General features: G+C 40.2%; 1 long non-coding RNA gene across 1 annotated transcript; it reads left to right on the top strand.

Annotated features, from left to right (window-relative positions):
- The first annotated feature begins 9488 nt into the window (after positions 1-9488).
- LOC138958709 (uncharacterized) lies at positions 9489-12186 on the top strand. Its single transcript, XR_011453480.1, has 2 exons — positions 9489-9865; positions 10839-12186. It is a non-coding gene; the product is annotated as an uncharacterized lncRNA (long non-coding RNA).
- The last annotated feature ends 763 nt before the right edge of the window (positions 12187-12949 follow it).

Here is a 12949-nt window from a genome sequence, read left to right as displayed (position 1 = left end):
GTACATTGTTGTTAAACAGTTGTTTGTTGTATGTTTATCAGGGTTTGCTAGTGTGTAATAGGGTTTGTGTCCGTCTGTAGATGTTAGTTTCTTTGTTAGTCCTGTGTTGACAACTCTTCGACAAGCGCTTAGAACTGTACCCACGGAATACGCGCTATATAAACTTCATATTGATTGATTGATACATTTTTATTCCCACATCATTCTGATTGATCACAACCAAACCTACTATCAGTGGACACATCCAAATGCAAGCGCCTGTTCTTGACACCTTGCCACTGATCTAAAAATATAGATCAGTGCAACTTGCTGGGTCCTTTGCCGTGCCGCCACAGACACTGTTTGGCCTGTAGGTAAAATGTACAATGTATTTTCTGATTTGTGCACAAAAGCTTTTTTTCTTTTTTCTTTTTTTTACATAACAATGTTTAATGTCACTGTATGTTTGAAAGACCATGGTCACATTTGTAAAACAAATGTTAAATTAGAAAATAAATAACATTTTGGTTCATGATTTTTTCCTACACCTGTGCTGAAAATAAGAAATGAAAATGTCGGTATGCAGTATAGAATGAAAGGTTTGAGTTTGTTGCGGTTGACCCTGCACAGTTCGACCTATGATGTTTCTTTTGCCGTCACCCCTCCCATAGGGTGGCATATTTTACAACTTCCTGTGTTACACAAACTCAGTGATAACCAATTTTGCCTTCACCCCTCCCATAGGGTGACGGATTTCACAACTTTCTACTGATGAACAATGTTGCCTTCACCCCTCCCAAAGGGTGACGGATGACGTATTTCACAACAAAATGGCGCTGCCCATGGTCAACCTCGAAACTATCCGTATGAATGGGGCCCCCCATAATAATAAGGAAAGTCGGCGCAAAATCTGCGCCAAGTCAGTCGCGGCCGAGTCGAGCAGCACTGAGCTAAGTTTCTGAGTCGCGGCTAAATGGGTGCAAGTCAGTTAAATAAAAATCCCACTCTGTTCAGAAAAGAGCCACGGTGTTGATTGTTGGTATACGTCCAAGTGAGGGATGCTCTTATTTCACGTAAAAACCTGGTAAGATTTTGTGTCGGTGTTCATGATCGGGTGCCTTTAACATTAAGCTTTATACGTCTTGGGAACGTAAGGTAATGTGCGCATTGAGGTACAATCTGTTAAGTGGTTGCCAAGGAAACGAAGCCAACTAGTGTACAAGAATTTTTTGTTTGGTTTGGTTTGCTCGATAATCTGGAGAATCCAATTCCAAGTAATTGGCCACTCGCTTTCTCGTCACACACACACACACACACACACGCAAGCGCGCACGCACGCACGCACGCACGCACGCAGACTCCTGAAAGTACTCTGGCATTCAAGGATACAGAAAATACTTATGTTGCAGTTTTGACCACTAACAAAAAATAACGAATTGTAAAAAGTGTTCGTATTGTAATGGGAGTTGGCTTCTTTTTTTAAGTCCAACAGATCGACAATACCTTTAAATTCCATCTTTACGATGACGTAGGAAAATGCAGGGTACTCAAACTGTAGACCACAAATGAGAACTAAAGATATTTCATATATTACAAAAAATAAAAATATTCATGGATTGCAGACTTTGGAACAGCGCTTCTGTTTACAAAATGAATTTCGTCAGTAAGCAGACAACAAAGAAATACACAAAAATGTTCTTTACTTTCGCTTTGTCATTACGCTGCTATTATGTTTATCTTTGCTTTTCGTCTCGCACGTTGTGACAATTTTTGTTTTGTTGTTATTTTGTTCGCCAGACTATCTGTTGTTTAATTCCCTCTCATCGTCCTGTTTTCTCTCAAGATTTTCCTCGAACAATAACTAAAGCATGGTTCTCATTTTGCCCGCGACATAAGTTATAGTCTGCGAGTAAGAATTAGTTCTTGTCTCAGTTGATGTGCTGAAGATTAGTAAAATGTAAACATACCTCCCAGGCGATTCGTCATCGCACAAAATGGCTCGAACTGCAAGCTTTTGTTCACCGTTCGAGCAAACGTAAACTTCAACTTCTCGGCCATTCTCATTTTGTTGGAATCATTGCCCGGGGATTCATCACGCAAGTGACTGCGTTGTGCCTTCAGTAATCTAAAAGAAAAGTTGCAATTTTCCCCAAGCACATTGCGGCACTTTCTGTCAGCCGTGAAAATCTTTGGCTTGAATACTTTCCCAAAAGACTCTTTCACTCATCAAAAACTTTCACTTAACGTTTTTGTGAAATCTTTTGCTGTGAATAAACTGCGAAAATGTCTTCCACTGTTGAAGCCATTTGTAGTTAAAGTGAAATTAGAACTAATTTGAGAGCTAATGATAGACTGCACGTCTTTTAAAGATTTTGATTCCAAAGCCGATTTTGGAGTTGCTTACTATTTCTGGAATTCAGCTGTAGACATCGACAGAAAAGGATTCAAAATCAAGAAAGAAACGTTTCACGATAAAAGTATTAAGTCGTTAAACTTGAACAGTGCGTCACGACACTGAAATGTTGCAGCAAGGGAAATCGATCGTGTTTACGAGTATTTGCCTAAATATGAAAGGTATCGCAAATATTATCCCAGTAAAATCCAGGGCACACCGAATCTAGTCATGAATACGAAAACAGTTGATAACATTTGACAAGAGGGAACACATACAGAGGGACCGACACGCAGACAGGCAAATACATTCACAAACACGCGCGATATCTCTCTCTCTCTCTCTCTCTCTCTCTCTCTCTCTCTCTCTCTCTCTCTCTCTCTCTTTCTTACTTTCTATCTCTCTCACACACACACACACACTCACACACACACACACACACACACACACATACACACACACACACACGAACACATACATACACACACACACAAACACGCACGCACACGCGCACACACACACACGAACACATACATACACACACACACAAACACGCACGCACACGCGCACACACACACCGGCACGCACGCACACACACACACACACACACACACTCACACACACACACACACACATACGCATACACACGTGTTTTTACATTTAGTCAAGTTTTGACGAAATGTTTTAACATAGAGGGGGGAATCGAGACGAGGGTCGTGGTGTATGTGTGTGTGTGTGTGTGTGTGTGTGTGTGTGTGTGTGTGTGTATGTGTGTGTGTGTGTGTTTGTGTGTGTGTGTGTGTCTGTGCGTGTGTGTGTGTGTAGAGCGATTCAGAGTAAACTACTAGACCGATCTTTATGAATTTTACATGAGAGTTCCTGGGTATGATATCCCCAGACGTTTTTTTCATTTTTTCGATAAATGTCTTTTATGACGTCATATATCCGGCTTTTTGTAAAAATTGAGGCGGCACTGTCACACCCTCAATTTTCAATCAAATTGATTGAAATTTGGCCAAGCAATCTTCGACGAAGGCCGGACTTCGGTATTGCATTTCAGCATGGAGGCTTACAAATTAATTAATGACTTTGGTCATTAAAAATCTGAAAATTGTAATTAAAATTAATTTTGTATAAAACGATCCAAAATTACTTTTATTTTATTTTTCATCATGTTCTGATTCCAAAAACATATAAATATGTTATATTTGGATTAAAACCAAGCTCTGAAAATCAAAAATATAAAAATTATGATTAAAATTAAATTTCAAAATCGTTTTAAAAACTATTTCATCTTATTCCTTGTCGGTTCCTGATTCCATAAACATATAGATATGATATGTTTGGATTAAAAACACGCTCAGAAAGTTAAAACGAAGAGAGGTACAGTAAAGCGTGCTATGAAGCACAGCGCAACCGCTACCGCGCCAAACAGGCTCGTCACTTTCACTGCCTTTTGCACTAGCGGCGGACTACGTTCAGTTTCATTCTGTGGGTTCCACAGCTTGACTAAATGTAGTAATTTCGCCTTACGTGACTTGTTTTTTTATCTAGTGATCAATGCCATACATTTAACTGCTTGCCCGAGCAACAACAAAAAGCCCAAAGCCGTCTATATCATACGAGACACTGTGCATGAAAAGAACGTTATCTTGAGCTTAGATACCTACCAATTAAACTATATACATCTACAACTCGGTAACACAGGCACTATACAAGTTGACAGACCCCCTTTGAAGCGAGAAGACCTTTACAATTGCGTTTGCCAGAGCACGTACTGTTATCAACAACTTCCTTTAAAAACATGTAACGCGTATATATAGCAGCAAATTCCTACTAGCAAACGATCACTCTAAAAATAATCAACAGTTATGCCTGCAGATACTTTTATTTCAAATTTCAAACGAGTAGGCTACATATGACAGGAATACTAAGAAAGGAAGAAAGAAAGAAAGAAAAAAAAAAGAAAAGAAAGCATGAAAAAGTACGAAAGAAAGTACGAAAGAAAGCACGAAAGAAAGAAACAAGTCGCGTAAGGCGAAATTAAAACATTTAGTCAAGCTGTCGAACTAACAGAATGAAACCGAACTCACTGCATTTTACAGCAAGAGCGTATGCTCGTAGCATCGTCAGTCCACCGCTCGATGCAAAGGCAGTGAAATTGACAAGAAGAGCGGGGTAGTAGTTGCGCTGAGAAGGATAGCACGCTTTTCTTTATCTCTATTCTTTTTAACTTTCTGAGCGTGTTTTTAATCCAAACATATCACATCTATATGTTTTTGGAATCAGGAACCCACAAGGAATAAGATGAAATTGTTTTTAAATCGATTTCGGAAATTTTATTTTAATAATAATTTTTATATTTTTAATTTTCAGAGCTTGTTTTTAATCCGAATATAGCATATTAATATGTTTTTGGAATTAGAAAATGATGAATAATAAGCTATAAGATGAACGTAATTTTGGATCATTTTATAAAAAATAATTTTAATTACAAGTTTCCGATTTTTAATGACCAAAGTCATTAATTAATTTTTAAGCCTTCAAGCTGAAATACAATACCGAAGTCCAGCCTGTGTCGAAGATTGCTTGGCCAAAATTTCAATCAATTTGATTGAAAAATGAGGGTGTGACAGTGCCGCCTCAACTTTTACAAAAAGCCGGATATGACGTCATCAAAGACATTTATCGAAAAAATGAAAACAACGTCCGGGGATATCATACCCAGGAACTCTCATGTAAAATTTCATAAAGATCGGTCCAGTAGTTTACTCTGAATCGCTCTACACACACACACGCACAGACAGACAGACACACACACACACATACACCACGACCCTCGTCTTGACTTGACTAAATGTAATGAAAGAAAAAAAGAAAGAAAGAAAAGAAAAAAACACACCAACAGACGAATAAGTACACAAGTAGATAAATAAATGGCAGCGCAATGTCTGGTCGACATGTACACAAATCCTATAGAAGAGAAGCAACAAAATTATGTTAAAACATTAGTTTGTAGCAAAAGAATGATACATCATAATGATACAACACCTGACTATCATCCGTTGAGAACCATCTCTTCATCTGCAACATCATTTCCAGTCAAGCAGATAGATAAGGAAAGGAAAAGCAAATCACCGAAACACAACTGGTGACTGTGAGGAGTCAGCACCGAACAGCTTCAGAGCAGTCACAAGAAGATAAACACAATGACATTTTACCGCTCGTCGCTTCAGAGCCAGTGCTATGTTTAGTCTCCGTGATGCCAGGATGCAGCCAGTAAGCTTCTGGCTTGCTGTGCGTCATCTCACCTGGCACAGACAATACGCAGAGTAAACATTGAGCGGCAATGACGATTGCAGTGTAAAAGTATGATATGAGTTGCTGTGTCTATTTACAATACATTACTGTGAACACCCCACCCCCCTTTAAAAAGACCTAAACAAAATATATGAGAAAATCTGGTCTATAGAAAAAGAGAGTCTTACAATGGAGGTAAATTTACAGCGGAAATAAACAGAAAATCAAAGAAAACAAATTCTTCAAGGGGGTGGGGGGTGGAGTTTCAAATCGTGGCGGGGGAGGGGTTTTAAAAAAAAAGGGCGGGGAGGGGGAGAGGGGGGGGGGGGGGAGTTACACTTAAATAGATGTCGCCGGTACAGGGGCTTGCAGGGTAAGAAGTAGGATTCCTTTATTGTGTTTTGACAATATATAGATATTGGGCAGATAGAGGTTTGTGGAGTTGGGAGTATGATTGGAAGTTGTTTGTGTGTTTGACATTTCGATTTGTTTCAGTTCTTGTGTTCCTGGGTTTGATATTTGGGGCTGGGCCGCTATTGCGCGAATCTAACCCTAACCCTAACCCTAACCCTAAAGATTCGCGCAATAGCGGCCCCGCGCAATAGCGGCCCCGCGCAATAGCGGGCCGACCCCTGATATTTAACCCCGACCAAAAAAAGTGATTTGATTACATGGTGCAGTTTTTCAGAGACGGTCAGTGGGGAGGGGTGGGGAGAGGGAAGAGAGAAATGTGTGATCAGTTATAGTTATTATGGTTTTACTAAATTATAACTTAACTTCTCCTTCCCCCCTCCTCCGTAATTGTTCTTCTTTCTTTGCCCCATGACAAGAAACCACAGAGACATTCTTACAAACGAATAAATAGTAACAAGGATTGGAGAAAAAAAGTTTTAACAAGAGGCGAAGCCTTCAAGGCTCCCGTAAGAAATCGACAAACAGTAACACAAACTCAATCACTCCGTCACACATACACACACATAGGAAGCATATGTGACACGGTGCAAGAGTGCGAGACACTAGATCTAGATCTGTCTGTCTGTAGCCTACTTTACTTACGGGGACACGACTGCCAGATCGACACTGCGCTTTCGACAGCGCTTCCTCGCACAGACACTGAAAACACGCTGTGCAGATCAACCTGTAGGAAATCTCCTTTGGTATCTTCTTTATCTATTTATCTGGAGCCGCTACGAATCGTCTTCCCCGAATCGGCGAATGCAGCTCGGTTAGAACACAGGCGGAAGGTATCGTCCACTGGACTACTACAATCACAGAAAGACTTTCTGTGATAGTAGTAGTCAAACACTGTACATAAGGAAGACGTGGAACTTGCGAAGAAAATGCGAAAAAGTGTTTGTGGGTTATCGTCCCTAGTTACATGCTGACGGCGAAAACAAAATGGCGGATCGCGTAGGTACCGATCGCGTGCGAGGTGGTGGTAAATTGTGCTCGGCTTTTTGTTGCAAGAACGCCCGTTACAAACAGAGCTGCTTCGGGAAAACTTTCCACAAGTTCCCTAAAGAAGAAAAAAGGTGGGTTGTGCAGTGATTATTTCATCAGGTTTACCTTCTTCAGAATGAGAATGCAATGGCTCGAGTCAACTCACTCAGATAAGCCAACTGTCTCTGAGCATTTTTGTCTGCTATGAATCATGATACTACAGTATTTATAGAACTAATATGCAAATGAAATATTACAAACATAGCATGGATCGGTTCATCCTGAGATTTCTGTACTAGCTGTACTATGTACGCGTGTGTCTGCGTGTGTACCTGTGTGTGCATGTGTACACTGTACTTACGACTGTGAGTGTGAGTCAGTAGTCAGTACAAAACAACAGTTTACACTTGATGACAAACTACCCGTGGGCATATTTGCCGAAACCTTTATCAAACCTTGCTTACGGGAAAACTACAGTACAAAGGTACATCACTCATCCGTTTTGCGTTCAGGCAGAGCGTTAGATTTAGACTGAAGATCTGATTTAGCTTTTTTTGTCTTTCCTTTTTGCTTAGTTTAACAATAACATTGTTGTTTTTATTGTCAAACTAGGTGCAGAATATGGATGCAATTCACAAGGCGAGAGGACTTTGAAAAGCTGCAGCCAGCTGATGTTCAAGGTCTCAAGCTTTGTACTGATCACTTTGAGGCCAACCAGTAAAACAATCCTGCAGAGAGGATCACTTGTGTGGAATGCTGTCCCGACATTGTTTGCAGTGCCCAATCCACCACCGAAGGTTATTTATTTATTGGTTTTAGGTTTTTGCAAACCAATGAAGCACACTATTAAATGCAGGCTGAGTAATGACAAGTTTGAGGCTGATGTAAGAATTGAAAAAAAACAGCATTGTTCCCATCAAATAATGCCTGTTTGCATTTAGCGCAAAAAAATGATAAGGCCAACAAAAAAAAGTTACTTATTTTGGATCGACGTCTTGATTATGATGATATGATGAACTTATTTTGCCAAAAAACAGCCCCAAATGGCAAAAAAAGTATAGGGTCGGCGTCAACAACAAAAAAGTTGTATGTTTCTGGTCACCTGACCCTACCTATGTTTTCCTGACGACCCTAGACTTTTATTTTGCATTTTCAAAAATAAAAGGGGTATTCGAAAATCAATTGTTTTCCTGCTTTTCAACAAAATAAGTTAAAAAGATGGTTTAAAAAAAAAAGTTTAGAAAAAAAATCTCCACCTTTAGTCATGTTAGACCACAAAAAAAGTCTGTTTAACACTTTCGTGACGGGATGCGACTATATTAGTAATAGCGCTGCAACGCCCACGGACGGGAAGCGACTATTTTAGTATTAGACATACAAGGTACACGACTCGTGATTGCTTCCCGGTTTTTGAAGCTTGCAAATAAATTGAGTTGTTTCCCTTGATACACTTGGCGTCCCCTTCTGCCATTTGCAAATCCGCCTGATTTGTGTGCGTTTTTGAGGAAAAAAAATGAATCAAAGGCGAGCCTTGTCTCGGGAGGAGATTCTTCGGATGTTGGACCTAGAGGATCCCGTAGAGCATGATTCGGACGTATCGTTTTCGCCTCACGAAAGCGATACAAGCAGTGAAAGTGAGGAAGAAACAGTCCCGTTGTTGCTAGTACGAGTCGGCAAACTACACGTGGTTGGCGGTGATACTGCTAGACGAACATGTATCTCGGAATCGTGCAGGAGCTATGGGGGCGTGGCAGCACTGATAACAATGGATGGCTGGAGCCTTCAAATCCTTTTGGAATTGTTCATAGGTGTACAGTTGGTACTTTGTTGTGAAAATGTGACTTATATTCAATATGGATTACCTAGACATCATTTGGTGAGTGTTAGATCTACAGTTTTGTTTCATTTGAGTCAGGATGCTGTGAGTGAATGCGTGATTTGCTTGTTTTTTTCTTTGTACTGTCTCCTTATTTCTGTGTACAATGTTAACAATATTTCAGCTAATTCATAGGTTTTACACCTTGTTTGGTTATAACATTATTTATAATACTTTCTGTTAAAAAATAACTTTTAAAAAAAGCAGTAGAAAATAAAACACACACAAAAAAACGTTAAAAAACACAAATTATCCCCCTTTCACCCCCCTTTCACCCCCCTTTGCTAAAACAAATCGCGTGACAAACTTATAAATAGCACGACTGAACTGGGCATCCATTTTTGAATTAGTACACACAATTTGGTGGTGATTGGACTTAATTCAAGCTTGCTAGACAGATTTCTTTACAGTTACTGATTTTTGGGAAGTTTCTTGGTGGCAAGCTTGGGCAGGCAGGACGTAAACGCCGTGGCAGTGCTAGTCACAATAGTGTTAAGGTAACATAGGCCCCCCAAAAATAGCGTCGGTAGGTCGGCTTTTTATTTTTGTATTTTAGCCATCTGAATATTTTAATTTCATTTTTTAATGCCCCAAAAAAGTCTAGGGCCGGTGGGAAAAAAATAGGGTCGGTCCGGATACTGTAAACAGATTATTTTTTGTTTTGCCTTACGAGAAACATACACTTTTTTGTGTGGCCTAAGACCAATGCCATGAAATTGGGAGAATTGTTTCATTGTGACTGGGTGTTGGTTGTGAGTTTGTCAGTTAAAGAGCTGTGCATTTGCAGGTTGCTAGTGGGAGGAAGCCACCATCGCAAAGGGTAGCTACAAATGAAGCCAGCACCGACCTGTCGCCTGATGCACAAATTGTTCAACCAGGTAAGAGATTTTTAACCATGAAGAACACCCTGACATCAAAAAATGTTTAAACCCATCCATTACATAGTTGATAATTGCTGTATAGGGTGACGGGCGGGGTGGTAAGACGTCGGTCTATTAACTCGGAAGGTCGAGGGTTCGAATCCCGGTCGCGGCCGCCTGGTGGGTTAAGTGTGGAGATGTTTCCGATCTCCCAGGTCAACTTATGTGCAGACCTGCTAGTGACTTATCCCCCTTCATGTGTACACGCAAGCACAAGACCAAGTACGCACGAAAAAGATCCTGTAATCCATGTCAGAGTTCGGTGGGTTTTAGAAACACAAAAATACCCCGCACGCTTCCTCCGAAAGCGGCGTATGGCTGCCTAAATACGATCATACACGTAAAATTCCACTTGTGCAAAAAAAATGAGTGCACGTGGGAGTTTCAGCCCACGAGCGCAGAAGAAGAAGAAGAAGCTGTATAGGGCGGATGCATGGATGGATGAAATTGTACCTGTAGTTCCAACACGTAAAGATGGGAAACATATCCTGTTAGAGGCATGGTGTAACAAGAAACAATTAAGTGGCTCTATTCCCATCTCCCCCCCCCCCTTTCCCCGTAGCGATATAAGCTTCGTGGTTGAAAACGACGTTAAACACCAAATAAAGAAAGAAAGAAAGAGGCATGGTGTGTGAGGAGTTTACCTGGTACTGTTGTCCTAATCAATCAATCAATCAATCAATCAATATGAAGCTTATATAGGGCGTATTCCGTGGGTACAGTTCTAATGGCCTCACCCATTCAGTACCAAACAAGGTCAATTCCATCATTGTTCCACATCGTATCCATAGTTGCTAACACACTTCATTTCTGGCCTGCCTTCCTACGCTATTGTTTATTTTCATTTTGTGATTTAATTACACATGTTTTAATTTCTTCCAGGTTGTAACTTGTTATGGTTATGTTATTTTATGTGTGTTTTCTTTTTTAGATGACATTCAGGCGATCCTGGAGGACATAGGATGTAAAGCATCAAAGTCGTCATCCTCCCCATCCCCTCGTGAAGCGGAACTTCGGCAGAAGGTCAACAAACTGAGGAGCAAGGTTTTCCGATTAGAAAAGAAAACGATGGAACCCCGTGTAAAACGAGCGAGTAAATTAGCCAAGCCTCCCAAGAAAGACTTTGTAGTAGAACAGTTGTCTCATATATTATCAGGCGAGGCGAGCTATTTTGCCATTTATGCCTGTTACATATTTACCGGTTATCTGCTGCTGTGTCCAATCCTGGCAGAGACGGGAACGCATGTTACCAAGGAGCTGAAGGAGAGTCAATGAGATGAGAGAATGTGATTAACAATTGCCAACTCTCTCCGTACAAAGAGGGTCCAAAATTGTATAAAAAAAAATTGATGGTAGGCAATTCAAAATTAAAAAAAGGACTCTCGGAGCATGGACTTAATGAGTCAAAAATTAAAGAAGGCTCTATGAGCCGAAGTACATGTTTTGTCTATTGTCTTTTTTATTTTGAATTCCCTACCATCTATATTTTGATAAAATTTTGGACCCTCCCTGGTGTGTTGTTTCTGATGTACCTTTTAGTCTGTTTACAGTAACATAGGCACACAAAAAGAGGGTCGGTAAATCGGCTTTTCTTAATTTTTTTTTATAACCATCTTTTTAAATTATTTTGCAAAAAAACAGGAACAAAATTGATTTTTTTTTCTTTTTCTTTTTCTCCAAATGCCCACAAAAAAAAGTCTAGGGTTGGTCTAGAAAAATAGGGTTGGTCGGGATACCGTAAACAGGCTATTTTGCTTTGTTTTGCCTAAGCAATGACTAACAAACTTTCTTTAGGGTCTGACATTGTGTATACTATACAATTTTTGGGGTATTAACTAAATACATGTATACAGTTTTCGATTCCTTTTATACTTTTTCACAAATTAGCCCCCCCCCCTTTTTTTTTTGTGTAGTCTGCCCTGGGGGCGGGAGGTCTCCTAATTTCGGTTTCTAGGGTCACCTTATGCTTCCCCATGAGCTGAGAACTTAATTTAAAATGAGCCTCGATTTTTTTATTTGTATTTTGTAATTGTGCCTTTGTCCAGTCACAGGATTTCACTTTGTACTTAAAAACTTGGCGCTGTCATCATTTATTGCTATTTATTGTTCAGTTGTTCAGTATTTATTGCTATTGGGCATCAGTTGTTCAGTTGCCCTCTTTCGAATGAGCCATGCATGCATTATGGATGTGTTTAGCGAATTGGGATACCTCAAGCAATGTAAAAGAAGAAACAATGTGAAGCAAACATATAGCACCAAATAAAATAACCGAATCAGAATGGAAACTTCTTCAGTGTATGTGTGTGTGTGTGTGTGTGTGTGTGTGTGTGTGTGTGTGTGTGTGTTTGCTGTTTTAAATACCGAAAATGTGAAAATAAAGCAAGTCACAACATGAGAAAGATCGACTGTACTAGTCATAACAAAGCAGGAGACAGCCTGATCAGCATGCAGCAAAGGGGAATAACTCGTATTTAGCCATTCTCATTTCTAAGCATGCCCAATGAGGAAGTTATCCTTCTTCCCATTGTAGTTTCATTGTAGTAGTCCAGTGGACGATACCTTCCGCCTGTGGTTAGAACTGAAAAGTGAATCTATTACGTGACCACAATCCTTCACGCGATCTGACCTAACCTTGACCCCTGACCTGGTCTACATACCACACACAACACAAACCAGTCACCTGTTTTTACCCCCCCCCCCCCCAAAAAAAAAAACCCCAAAAAAAACCCCACCACCCGTTGTTTTCTTTGGATACACACTTTAACTACATACGTGCCGACGAAATGTTGATCATTGCTTCAATACTTTGAAGCTGTTGCTTGGATAATAACCCGGTAAAATTAGTATTTCGGTGCTCAGTCAAATGTTAAAGTTTCTATCACACACGCACGCACAGACAGACAAAAGTTAGATAGGCTACACTTACGTGAGCCAAACAACGGTGTGCCCCTTGCACATCCACACCATCCCCCTGTCGTTCTACACCCTCAACCTCTATTCTTTACACTCAAAAGCAAGGCTCATGGCTTCCGCACGTTTTCG

This window comes from Littorina saxatilis, linkage group LG2 (genome assembly GCF_037325665.1).
Source record: "Littorina saxatilis isolate snail1 linkage group LG2, US_GU_Lsax_2.0, whole genome shotgun sequence".
Classification (NCBI taxonomy): domain Eukaryota; kingdom Metazoa; phylum Mollusca; class Gastropoda; order Littorinimorpha; family Littorinidae; genus Littorina; species Littorina saxatilis.
This window is presented reverse-complemented; position numbering and strand designations above follow the sequence as displayed.